Source organism: Hibiscus syriacus, unplaced genomic scaffold (assembly GCF_006381635.1).
Source record: "Hibiscus syriacus cultivar Baekdansim isolate YM2019G1 unplaced genomic scaffold, ASM638163v2 tig00110984_pilon, whole genome shotgun sequence".
Lineage (NCBI taxonomy): Eukaryota > Viridiplantae > Streptophyta > Magnoliopsida > Malvales > Malvaceae > Hibiscus > Hibiscus syriacus.
This window is the reverse complement of record NW_024062938.1, coordinates 385120-399045: the sequence shown is the minus strand read 5'-3', so window position 1 is coordinate 399045 and position 13926 is coordinate 385120. Positions and strand designations below refer to the sequence as shown.

The 13926-nt window shown below is 36.6% G+C and overlaps 1 pseudogene; it reads right to left on the bottom strand.

The window, feature by feature from the left end:
* Positions 1–7971: 7971 nt before the first annotated feature.
* On the bottom strand, positions 7972–12037 carry LOC120148670 (annotated as a pseudogene).
* Between the last annotated feature and the right edge of the window lie 1889 nt (positions 12038–13926).

Sequence of the window (13926 nt, the reverse complement as noted above, 5' to 3'; positions counted from 1 at the left end):
AAAATGCCCTCGAATTCATTCAATTGTATCCTATCACGTGGCATGTCCCCGGTAAGTATTCTAATTATTCCTGTGTTGGGGAATCGGGTACTTGAAACGTTGGAGGTGTTGGAAAAGTCAAACAAAGGGGCTAAAGAATTAAACAAAGGGAGCTGTATTTTCAACTAAGGGAGGCCACCGAATTCGGTGCAATAAATGTGTAGATTTTTTTTGGGGTAATTGTAACTTTAGTCATTGTAATTTTTAGGGTATTTACAAGATTAGTCCCTAAGCTTCAACTATAAATACCCTAGCTCATTTAGCTTCAAAATCATCCCAAAAATCATTTCTTTCTCCCATTACTAGAGAGTTTTCTTGTGAGTAGTGAGTGTTTTGTAAACACCTGTAAATTTTCTCTCTTAGTAAAAGATATGTAGCAGTCCGGAGACGTAAGCAAGTTTGGCTGAATTCCGTTATCAATTTCGGGTATTATTTTTCCGCTTTTATTTCGCATTCTCACTAATCTGGTTATAGAGAAATTACTCGTTACTCTGTTTATTTCCCAATAACTGGTATTTGAGCTTTTGGTTGTGAATTTTATCAATTTTTTGCGAGGTTACTATTCATTACTATTCATATGAATAGTAAATTTCATGAATAGTAAAAATTTTGTCGGCGATACGAATTTGTCGACGGAGGTGTTCTAATACACGGTGGTTCGCAAGAATTGTCGTAAACGATCCAAACGAAGCCATATTCGAGTGGAAGCGATGGCTGCAGACGAAGGGAAGGTGAAAATTGAAAAGTTCGATGGTGCAGACTATGGCTTTTGGAAGATGCAGATTGAAGATTTTTTGTACCAGAAAAATCTATATCAACCTTTCTCAGGAAAGCAACCAGAGGGCATGAAGAATAAAGACTGGGCTCTTCTCGACATACAAGCCCTCGGAGTTATCCGACTGATGTTGTCCCGAAATGTTGCTTTCAACATAGCAAAGGAAAAGACCATGGCGGGTCTTATGGTGGCTCTCTCCAGTATGTATGAGAAGCCATCATCCTCAAACAAAGTTCATTTGATGAGGTGATTATTCAATTTGCATGGCGGAAGGGGCATCGGTGGCTCAACACCTAAATGAACTCAACACAATCACAACTTAGTTGAGTTCCGTGGAAATTGAATTCGATGATGAAGTTTGAGATTTAATTCTCTTATCATCTCTACCAGACAGTTGGAATGCTACTGTTACATCAGTCAACAGCTCGTCGGGAAATATCAAATTAAAATTCGACGATGTTCGGGATCTGGTATTGAGTGAAGAAATTCGACGAAGAGAATCGGGTGAAGCATCAACCTCCTCAACCTTGCACACAGAGTCTAGAGGGAGAACTTCAGAGAGAAATTCAAATCGTGGCAGATCCAAATCTAGAAGGGGAAAATCAAGAACGGAAAGAAATATTATACCTGTTATAATTGTGGCAAGAAGGGTCACTTTAAAAGAGATTGCCGAGCACTGAAGAAAGATACAGGCACACAGGATTCTGCCAACATGACAGAGGAGGCAGGTGATGCCATGATTCTAAGTGTCAACAGTCCGATTGAATCATGGATCTTGGATTCAGGGGCATTTTTCCACTCCACCCATGCTGAGAAATCATGGAGAACTATGTTAGTGGTGATTTTGGGAAGGTTCATCTAGCTGATGATGAAACCTTGAAGATCGTCGGAAGAGGAGACATCCGACTAAAGTTGCCAAACCAGACTACCTGGACGCTGAAAGGTGTGAGACATATTCTTGGTCTCAAAAGAAATTTGATTTCTGTTGGACAGCTTGATGGAGAAGGATATAGCACAACCTTTTCAGGCTGTGAATGGAAGATTACCAAAGGAGCACTAGTCATTGCTCGTGGAAAATCAAACCTATGGCACCAAAGGCTTGGCCATATGAGCGAGAAAGGGATGAAGACACTTTTGTCAAAAGGGAAGTTGCCGGATCTAAAGAATGTAGATGTCGGACTATGCGAAGATTGCATCTTTGGCAAACAAAAGAAAGTCAGCTTTGCAAAGATTGGTAAGACACTCAAGGCTGAAAAGTTAGAGTTGGTTTAACTGATGTATGGGGACCATCTCCAGTTCCATCCCTTGCAGGCTCATTATATTATGTCACATTCATCGATGATTCAACAAGGAAGGTATGGGTTTATTTTCTAAAGAAGAAATCAGAAGTCTATGATACCTTTAGAAAATAGAAGGCCATGGTGGAAAATGAGACTGGTCTGAAAGTCAAGCAGTTGAGGTTTGACAATGGAGGAGAGTACAGAAATAGGAGATTCAGAGATTTCTGCACAAACAATGGGATCAAGATGGAGACAACAGTACCCATGACACCGCAATATAATGGCGTAGCAGAGCGCATGAACATAACTCTAAATGAACGTTCCAGAAGCATGAGGATACATGCTGGATTGCCCAAATTTCTATGGGCTGAAGCTATCAACACTGCAGCTTACCTGATTAACCGTGGGCCCTCAGTTCCTTTGGATGGCAAAATACCAAAGGAAGTTTGGAGTAAGAAAGAAATAAACCTTTCACACTTAAGAGTGTTTGGTTGTATTTCTTATGTACACATAGATTCTACTGAAAGAAGTAAACTTGATGCTAAGTCCAACAAATGTGCATTTGTTGGTTATGGCGGTGATGAGTTCGGTTACTGGTTTTGGGACTACGAAAATCATAAGATCATCAGAAGCAGAGATGTCATTTTCAATGAGAATGTGATGTATAAAGACAGGTCAACTGTAGAATCAAGTAGCTCCAATACCGAAGCTGAAACAAAGGAATTTGCTGAGTTCGAGGAGATTTCTAGAAATGATGTTCAAATCAATCCTGAAGCAGTTCAAGAAGAACCAGGCACACCAGAACTGAGACGCTCCTCCAGAATTCCTAAACCAATCCAACGGTATTCTCCTTCTTTGCACTACTTGTTGCTGACTGACAATGGTGAACCAAAGTGCTATGATGAAGCAATGCAAGTAGAGGATTCAGTCAAGTGGGAGTCTTCCATGAAAGATGAGATGACTCGCTTATGTCAAATCAGACATGGGAATTAGCTGAATTACCACCAGGCAAGAAAGAGCTCCACAACAAGTGGATTTACAAGATCAAAGAAGAGCATGATGGGCGCAAACGCTACAAAGCAAGATTGGTTGTCAAAGGTTTTTAGCAAAAAGAAGCTGCAGAGAATTTACATCTTGAGCAGTTAGAAGTAAAGACAGCTTTCCTTCATGGTGATTTGGAGGAAGAAATCTATATGAGGCAGCCAGAAGGCTTCATAGAGGCAGGCAAGAAAAACCAGGTATGCAGGTTGAAGAAGAGCTTGTATGGTTTAAAACAAGCTCCTAGACAGTGGTACAAGAAGTTCGATAGCTTCATTAGTAGCAGTGGTTTTACCAGATGCCAAGAAGATCATTGTTGCTACATCAAGAGGTTCGACAACAGCTTCATTATTTTATTATTGTACGCTGATGACATGCTCGTTGCAGGCTCAGACATGCAAGAGATTATACGCTTGAAGCAAAAATTGTCGAAGCAGTTTGCGATGAAGGATTTGGGTGCTGCAAAGCAGATTCTTGGGATGACACAAATTCGGGGACTTTGATGTTATCACAGGCTGAGTACATCAACAAAGTACTCTCCAGGTTCAACATGCAAGATGCTAAACCAGTAAGTACACCTTTAGGTGTTCATTTTAGACTCTCCAAAGAACAATCACCAAAGACGGAGGAAGAACGTACACGCATGATGAATGTACCGTATGCCTCAGCAATTGGAAGTCTGATATATGCCATGGTTTGTACCAGACCAGATATTGCTCATGCAGTAGGAGCTGTTAGCAGGTACATGAATAATCCAGACAAGGTACACTGGGAAGTTGTCAAATGGATCCTCAGATATCTGCGGGGTACTACAAACAAAGCACTTTGTTTCAAAGCTGGAGATACGATACTGACAGGCTATGTAGATGCTGACTTAGCCGGAAATGTTGACATCAGAAATAACACTACAGGGTATGTCTATATTCTAGGAGGTACTGCAGTGAGTTGGGTTTCTCAACTACGGAAGCCAGCAAGGAGATGGTTTGGCTCCAAAGTTTCTTGGAAGAGTTAGGCAAGAAACAAGAAAACAATGTCTTGTATTGTGATAGTTAAAGTGATATCCATCTAGCGAAGAATCCGTCTTTTCATTCCATGACGAAGCATATACAATTGAGATATCATTTTATCCGGTCTCTTCTGGAAGATGAGATTTTGAAACTTGAAAAGATTAGTGGAGCTCAAAATCTGACAGACATGTTGACAAAGACGGTGACCACAGACAAACTGAAGTTGTGGTAACAAGACCAGAAATGCTGCTGCATTGACCGAGGTGTGAAGACATATTAAAATTAGTATTCAAGTGGGAGATTGTTAGAAAAGTCAAACAAAGGGGCTAAAGAATTAAACAAAGGGAGCTGCATTTTCAACTAAGGGAGGCCACCGAATTCGGTGGAATTGTGCACCGAATTCGGTGCAATAAATGTGTTGAATTTTTTTGGGGTAATTGCAACTTTAGTCATTACAATTTTTAGGGTATTTACAAGATTAGTCCCTAAGCTTCAACTATAAATACCCTAGCCCATTTAGCTTCAAAATCATCCCAAAAATCATTTCTTTCTCCCATTACTAGAGAGCTTTCTTGTGAGTAGTGAGTGTTTTGTAAACACCTGTAAATTTTCTCTCTTAGTAAAAGATCTGCAACAGTCCGGAGACGTAAGCAAGTTTGGCTGAACTCTGTTATCAATTTCGGGTATTATTTTTCCGCTTTTATTTCGCATTCTCACTAATATGATTATAGGAAAATTACTCGTTACTCTGTTTATTTCCCAACATGAGCAGTGTCGTCCCCATGCTTCATTGGAGTGAGTGATAAATTCTGTAAGAAATATCAAGAATACACATGAATGGACAAGACAAGAAACTATATGGGATTAATGTCAAGAAGCTCATGAAAATTTTGAATAAACTACCTTTATTAGACAATCCAACAGTTTTCAAAATTTTCTTAAACTTCTTGAACCACCTCCAGGTAATTTCCTCTCTTGGAAGTGCATGTATTCTTGATATTTTTTGCAGAACTTTATCCCTCCATCTCTATTGTGAACAAATACGTCAAAATATTACTTCTCATTAAATCTTTCGATCAACTAATATGGATACAGAAAATAATTCAAGAAATGAAAAATGGTGACAGTGGTGATGATGACAATGATAAAATGTTGTGTAGTTGATATGATCACAAAACATAAAGTCAAGAATTACAGAGAAAAGAGAAGAGGAAAATAGGAGGAAAAGAGAAAAGAAGAAGAAGAAAGTAGGAGGAAAAAGAGAAGAGACGAGGGCGAGAATTTAGAGAAGCAAGTAAGAGATTTCATTTTCATATATGAATAAGCTTGCACCGATCTACATTTATATAGTAAATTTATTTACTAAACTACCATTAAGGGTCAATTTCCTCATTTGACCCGTAACATTAGTTTTGAGATTTTATGCGACGGAAGGTACAACCAAACTCAAAACAATTTCCTTCTTCTTGATTCATACATTTATGGACATTGATACTTACGATTATGTGACAGATTTTTATGTGCCCATATGAATTTATAAAATTTTATGTGACATAGGATTTTAAAATAGAATGATGAATTTATAAAATTTTAAAGAACAAAAATAAATTAGCAATAGAAAATACAAATGAAATACTTAAATTATTTTAAAATTTAAAATTTTCAAAAAGACCATATACCTCCCACCATCCATTCATGATTCTAATTACCTTCCGGTCTACTCCAAAAACATTTATATGGTCCAATAAGAAGATATTATGTCTCATGGAAATATAAAAACATCATAAATCATTAAAATGCAAAAAATAAAACCGGAATATCATGCCCTAAAGTCGAGATTAGAATTTTTATCATGATAAAGTAGGTTTTAATTGGATCTGAAATGGAGTTTTGAGGCTTTATCGAGGAAATTTGGAGACTAAATTGAAAAGATATAATGTTTAGGATCAAAAGTGCAAAGTTCGAGATATTTGGTGCTAATTTGAAAACCCTAAACAATTATGGTTTTTTAGTTAATTTTTACTTTTTTTTTGTTACGAAAGGAAAACGACAAAAAGACTAGTTCATTGGGAATCCTCTAGGGAAGGAGACTTCTCTATAGTCGGTGTCTAAAAATGACGAGATATCTTCCGATGGAGACCCAAAAATTACGAGTTCTTTATCCAAAAAAACAACCCATTTTTTGAGAGAATATCTGCACAGAAGTTTCCTTCACGGTAGGCATGTTGAAATGTAAAAACTCATTTATGCGTTTTAAAGCTACGAATGTCTTCTATAATTACTCTCAACGGATGTAAAGTGACATCTGCATTGACAAAAAAAATATATATATTAGTTAATCAGGGAAAAGGTTTAAGAAACATTCATTTTTGGTGCTATTGACTGTACTTTATAGTTTCTCTCCATTAGCTACTGTAATAGCTAATGGTTGTGTGTGCATCAACTCAATTCTATCCTTAGCCCATCGTTGCCTAACAAAGCTATGGGTGTTGTTACTGTCCACTAGAATAGAAAGTGGTTTCCCTTTTTCTTGTACCCTGCATTCTGAGTGTATTGTGACCCAAATTGCCTGTAAAAGAATGAATTGAGATTTCTAAGTTTTCTTCTACCTGGTTCCCTTCTTGAAGGAAAACTTCTTGTTATTGGTGTCCTGTCAATTGTTCCTCAATAACTGTGTCATGTTCTGTTGATTCTTCTTGTATGTTAAGTTGTTTCTGCTTGCACTGATGAGCAGGCCCAGACTTCTTCCTACAATTGAAACATAAGTTGTTAGACCTTCTGTAATCTATAAGATTTTGTCTAGCATTGTTTGATGCTGTCTGATTCTTCAGTAAAGTATTTGACCATTGTATTGTAGTATAGTAGGTCGATGGAAGTATTCTGGCTGTTATCATGTTCTTTCTATTGTCAACTTCCAATGCCAACTCATATAATTTTGCCTTCCTAAAAGCTTCAGATAATTGTTGGGGTTCGTGTACTTGAACCTTGTGTTCTAATTCCTCCTTAAGCCCACTAATAAAACTGGAGACAAAATAACTTGAGGATGGTATTCTGCCACTGAGGATTTATGGATTAACTTGTTAAATTCATCAATGACATCAGTACAGTGCATATCACAAAATCTATGGCAGAGGTCAGAAATAAATTATTGCCAAGTTATTAAATTTTTTGCATTATATATCCATCAAACTAAACCTCTGCTTGTCCAACTAGATACATAGCACCAATTTCTAATTTTTGATATTCTTGAATAGCTAATATGGAAAAGTATTTATGACATCTTCTAACCCAACTCCTAGGATTAGTTCCATCAAACATTGATAGTTCAATTCTAGGTTTTGATACATGGATATTATGGTTTTGGTATTCTGTTGAAGATGCTTCCTTTTTTGCATTACAAGAATTTCCAGCATTACCTTTTGTATTATCATTGGCTGTGGTGAGCGAGTATAATGAAGGATCTTAGGGTATAGTGGGTGGGTTATAAACTTATTAATGATAAGATGGCTGTAAGTGTAATTTATAAAGTGGATTATGTGATATATATATATATTGAAAGCAGTATACGATATATGTCAAAAAGCTTCCATATGATTATAAACTTGCAGAGATGTCATAACATCTTCCTCCTGAAGATCAACTCAAGCTTGAAAACAGATGTAAATCAACAAATATACTTGCATATATAGTATATATAGAGAGAGGTTACATTACTCACACAGATATGTATGTATGTGTGTGTGTATATATATATATATATTTAGTAACTGACATAATCCTCCAGTTCTTACAAAGAAAACAAGTCTTTCTTCTTTCTGAAAGTGATCCATCTGATCTTAATCACAAAGAGTGAAGCTCTTTACTCGTTTATAATATTAACAAGTATTTCAAAACCTCTGCGTTCACAATCAAACATTAGCCACTTCCATCCACCTTGTCTGCTACGTTGCCGATGTACCGATTTCTTTCCTTATTTTCTGCATTAGTAAGACAGTCATATTTCAACGAATTAATCCTACATTAACAGATAGAATATAGATAAACAATGAAAATATTGAATGTCAAGTAATCAAACCATTTCAGCTATGGTGTTTTTCCAAGCTTTATCTAACTCATCGAAAACAATATCAATAAGCGGTCGGCCTCGACTTGATTTCGCAACACAAAGTACTGCAATATGCAAAATGGATTTGAAATCCTTCCTATTCAGATCCCCATGAAGCCTTGGATCTTCAAAATCTGTAAGTGGTCGTTTCCCCAGGCTCACATCCGTTGCCTGCATCGAATTCATACCGGTTATCATTTCCGGATTCAAATGACCGTTACTATCACAATCGAATATCGAAATACATACTTTTCGTGTAAGTTGTTCACTGGCATCGAGATCCAACTCGATAACTTTCTGTCCAGACAAAATTTGCAAGGCTACAATGCCAAAGCTGTATATATCACTGGCACAGGTTAGCTTTGCATTGGTCATGTATTCTGGATCCATATAACCTATAGTTCCTCTCACATCTGTGAATACTTTGCTTTCCTTCATTCCCAGCATCTTTGCCAGCCCGAAATCCGAGAGTTTTGGATCCAAATCTTCAGTCAAGAGGATGTTTGTGAGATATAACACGGGCATTCAGCATTAGGAACAATTATATGAATAGTCAGTTGCTTGCTTTTGCAGACTGTTATTCGCATTCGAGTATCAGATACAGAGTATTTTAAGGAAAATGAAAGATCGGAGCAACATAGGTCACAGAGATGGATAACTAGGTTATGATCAATGTTACCTTAATATCTCTATGAACAATGCATCCATCAATGTAACTATGAAGATACCTCAGCCCAAGTGCAGTCTCTTAGGATCTTAACTCTTCTATCCCATGTCAAGATGCAGTCCTTCCCTGAAAATGAAACATAGTCAGATTAGTTCATAAATCCTCGATCTTAAAAGGTGACATTTAACCGATTTGAGAGTCGAAACCAAGCTTATGTGATGCCACAGCCCTTCTTAAAGCTTGAACACTGCAATTCGAGATGGAAAAAGTAGCAAATTACTGAAAGAACAAGCAAACACGTAATGGTTTCAAGAAAAAAATTACTTAGGAGATGCTGAGCAAGATTCCCCGCATGACAATACTCCAAGACGAAGTACTGCTCATCACCTTCGATACAGCAACCAAGCAAAGAAATGAGGTTCGGGTGTCGAATTCGGGAAAGTCCCATAACTTCCCTAGCGAAAGTATCCAAAGAGTTACCTTTCTTTATATGCTTAATGGCCACAACTTGACCACTAGGCAACCTGCCTTTGTAAACTTCATCGGCACTCCCTCGGCCTAAACTCTTCCTTCGATTGTTAATGCTTACAGCTTTCTCAATCTATGACTCTGAAAACCTGTAGAGACCCGACCATGTATTGCTGTCCTTTAATGGCATTGGTTTTGGAAGCTTTCTTTCACCCCTTCCCTTCTTTAAAGCCACAAATTTTACCAAGACTAGGATCAAAATCAGCACCATGACTGCTACAGAGACCGCAAGAAGTGCTTTTTCCAGGGACCCTAAACATGATTTCAGTGAACATTTTATAAGTTTTAAATGGCAGCTCAAACCAGGGATTTAATGTAGACACTATTTTATAATTTCAGCTTTCTCCAGTGACATTCATTGTGGATATTCACGGAAACTGCGACCGAAATTTAAATCCTTGGCTCAAACAGCAGAAAGGATGGAGATAAGCAATTTAACTTACGTTTGAGTCTGATGTAGCCTGGATCTGTTACAAAACAAAGGCTCAGAGTCAGTATTAGTGAAACTTGAACTTATATTACTCAGACTAGGGTTTGATTGTCGGATACAGAAACATGTATGTTTCAGAATTTTTCATTTATGTCACAGATGGTAGACAAGGAAACTTCAAGAAAAATGAAAAGTCGGAGTAACATAGACTCGAACTACGCAAAAAGGACTTCTAAATAAGTTATGGTCCTTACCAAAAACATCTAAAGAAGACATGCAGCTAAACAAATTTGCACCAAAAGAGCTCTCAGTGGCATTTGCAGCAGCAACCGACAGAACAGCAGCTAGATTACATAATGTACTTTCAGTACCATTAGTCTCCGCTTGAAATATTTGCAACAGGAACCAAGCCATCCTTGATATGGCCTCAGTGCAGTTTCTGCAGGAGCTTTGAAATGAAGAACTCAAGTTAGAACAAGATTTTACTGCTTCCAGGTAAGGTGGACTGCCTTGAATTTGTGACAGCGATAAACTTGTACACTTGGAACTGCCAGAGTAAAAATTGCTGAATCCACAAGATTCTATGGAAACCGATTGTTGTGCTGGAAAGGGAGAATCGCATTGTTTCCATGAATCTTGTCCGATGAAGATGGTACTGTCTGGTGTTTCATTGGTTCGGACTACTAGAACTTGAACGAAGGCATTCAGGGCATTTTGACAGCAAAGGTGTGAAGATATCGTGCCCCACAAGTTCACTTTGCCATTGTGACCAATACAGTCACCACTTGGTTGGTAAGGGTGTGAAGTGAAATTCAAGGTACAGTCTGCAAACCATAGAGAAAATGTTAAGCTGCAGCCACTGACACATTTTCAATCGCATCTACCGTGGTCAATTACGATTATAAGTTGAACAGGAATAGAAAGAAGTTTTCTAAAATGTCCAATCAAAGCTTAACTGTTACCTAGAAACATAGTTAACAGAGTTTATTGTGCAACTCCTTTGTATTAAGGCAAAAATAAGGTTCAACATACTTGAATGGTTTATCTAAAACAAGGTGATCTTTGATTGTAACTCAGTTAATTCATATAGCTATGCTTATGAGGTGACATATAGCAAATTGGGGTTTGAATTCAAGTATCTGCAACTCTTTCCCCATCCTCTGGCTACTATTTCCTTTGTGAAAACAAGTGATCCTAGTGGACTTAAATTATTATCAAAATGTTAATATTATGTTTAGATAAGTTCATACTCAAAATCACTTTTCCAGGAGTCAGAACACTTTTTTAACTTTTGTATTTGGGTTGGAAAGTACATTTCATCTTAAAAGCACCTCGTTCTTTTATCGTAAGAGAAGTACTTTTAAGAGATCTCATCCAAATAATCTGGATTTGAGTTCTAAATTCTACAATTTTATCTATATTTTTGTGTAGTTCCGTTGTGCAGTGGTCTAATTTAAGGTTAATTTACGACGGGTTTTAATCCAAAATAACACCTTATATAACTTAAAAAGTTATACAATTAGTAATGATTTAGGTTATAATAGAGAATGTTATATTGTGATAAGTTTTAACAAAAAATGTTACTTGTCTTGACAATAACTAAACAATTGATAATAATTCCGATTACAACCGAGCTTGTCTTGATGGTAATTTTTTAAATTGCAACCATAATAGTTATGCAATTTATATGAATTGTTACAGAAAACGTAATATTTTCAATTTCAACCTAAAATATCACCCTCTTTACTCTAAAAATTTACACTCTTAGTATGTTTTTCGATTATAACTGATTTTTTATTTTTTAAAATCTTATATCAATCAGTTGTATTTTAGATTCACCCGAAATTTAACTTGATTAGTTCATGCAAAAATCTCCAAAGATATAGTATTTGCAAGTCTAAATTCAAATTCCAACATCTTCCATCACTTCTCATAACCTAAACTAGAGTGAAAAACTTACTCCCGAACGAATGAAAATGTGCCGAACAGTGTTAAATCCAGACCAAACCAAAGGGTGAAAATTGTCGTTCAAAAAAAGAAACACATGGATTACATCAAATGGAAAAGAGAAGCTAACCTGCCAGTGAAGGAGAAGTAAAGGCAATGAAGAGGAAGCAATTAATGCAGCAGAAGGCGGCAAGTTTCAGCCACGGATGAAGTGTCCTCATCTCCTTTTTCCTTCTATGGTAGACTCTTTAAAGCTTTATACCATGAAGAAAGATGGAATTCAAATATTTACAACACGAGAAAGAGCGAAGAAGCAGCTGAAAATTTTCCATTGGAGAACACCCAATTCTTCATTTATACACACATTGCTGTCCTAGTGATTATCATATAAAAAGCTGGATATTCTTTTATGGTAGCTGAATTCTTTCGGCTAACTTTACAAACCTTAAAATTTTCACTAACTTGCAATATACACTTCAAACCTCTACAAATCTGTGTTAAAGTTGAAGTGATAACAAAATTTTCCCTGAAATCAACTCCCATATTATATATATATAAAATCTTAAATCATATCGCCGCATCTGTTGATGCCAGAAAAAACATAATGGCTATATGGTTTTGGATGACTTGATATTCCATAGAATTGCTTTCTTTTTCAATTTTTGGAAATTTCTAAAGCGGCGGCGGAGCGTTCAAAGAATATTAAAAAAAAGGGATAAATTGAAATTTTTTCCTTAAATTACTTTAGGTTTATAAAAAAGGTCTATAATTGATATTTTATATAAAGTTTAAGAGTTAAATAAAAATCAAATCGTTTTATTGTCGTGTCATATCATCAAACTAACGTCTATTAATGACATTTAACATCTTAATGATTATAACGTAAGTGATCAAAAATTATGTTTTTTAAATTTAGTAAGCAAAAGTGTACAAAAATTAAAGAAAAATGATCATTTCAATTCTTTACCCATATAAAATCCATGTAGATTCAATTCATATTTTTAAAAATAAATTTCCACTTTTTGTAGATTAAATTTATCGATTTTTCATTTTATTCAATTTCACCCTTCGAGTGTAATTTTTGTGGAATCTTTCTTCTCATTTATACATTGACTCCTTTATAGCTCCATCAATATTTTGTTCTCGAAATAAACAAATATTACCTTACAAGCAGACCCTCTGTGTTAGGATTTTCTGTGTCTTTTGGCTGGTCGTCTTTCTACCTTTGCAGTAGTTTCGCTGGGGCGTGTTTCCAGTATGTCTTTTTTTCCTTTTTTTTTTAGCAAAGTGGTTATAGGTTGGATCATGGGAGAGATAGATCATGAGTTAGAGAATCTGCAATTAGGGGAAGAGAAAGAGGATGCGTTTAACCTGGGTGATGAAGTGGCTTCGACGCAAGTCTCTTTCGAACACTGTCTAATTGGGCGTTTGCTCACGAACACAGTGGCCAATTTTTGAGCGATGAGAGTCACATTAGCAAACGTTTAGCATCCTATAGGGGGAACTCGATAACAGATTTGGGTAGGGGAGATATTTATTCCATTTGTATCATGATGAGGATGTGGATCGAATAATGTAGGGTGGCCTGTGGTATTTCAATTCTCATCTCCTAATTTTGCGTAAATTGAAGGAGGGGGCGAACCCGGTTACTGTGCCTTTTCAAAAGTGTGCTTTTGGGTGTTAGTGAACGACCTGTCGGTGAGTTTTATATCAGAAACAATGGCTAAGCAGTTTGGAAATTTTCTTGGGTGCTTTACTGATTATGATACAAGCATTATTTCTTTAGGGTATAAAGATAGCATTGAATTAGGGTGGAGTTGGATATTCTGAAACCCCTAAAATGCATGAAAAATTTGACTTTAGCAAATGAAGCCCATTCTTATGCAACCTTTCACTATGAGAAATTGAAGCTCTTCTGCTTTTTGTGTGGGAAATTAGGCCATGGATAACTTTATTGTCCTATGTGAATGCTAAAGGAGAAGAAGGACCTTGTTCCTCAATGGGACATATCCATTAGGGCACCACTGGGTCGAAGGGGGACTCTGTTGAGTACATGGTTGTGAGAGGAAGAGGTTGGGGATGGAGAGAGGAATATTTCGAAGGGGATAAG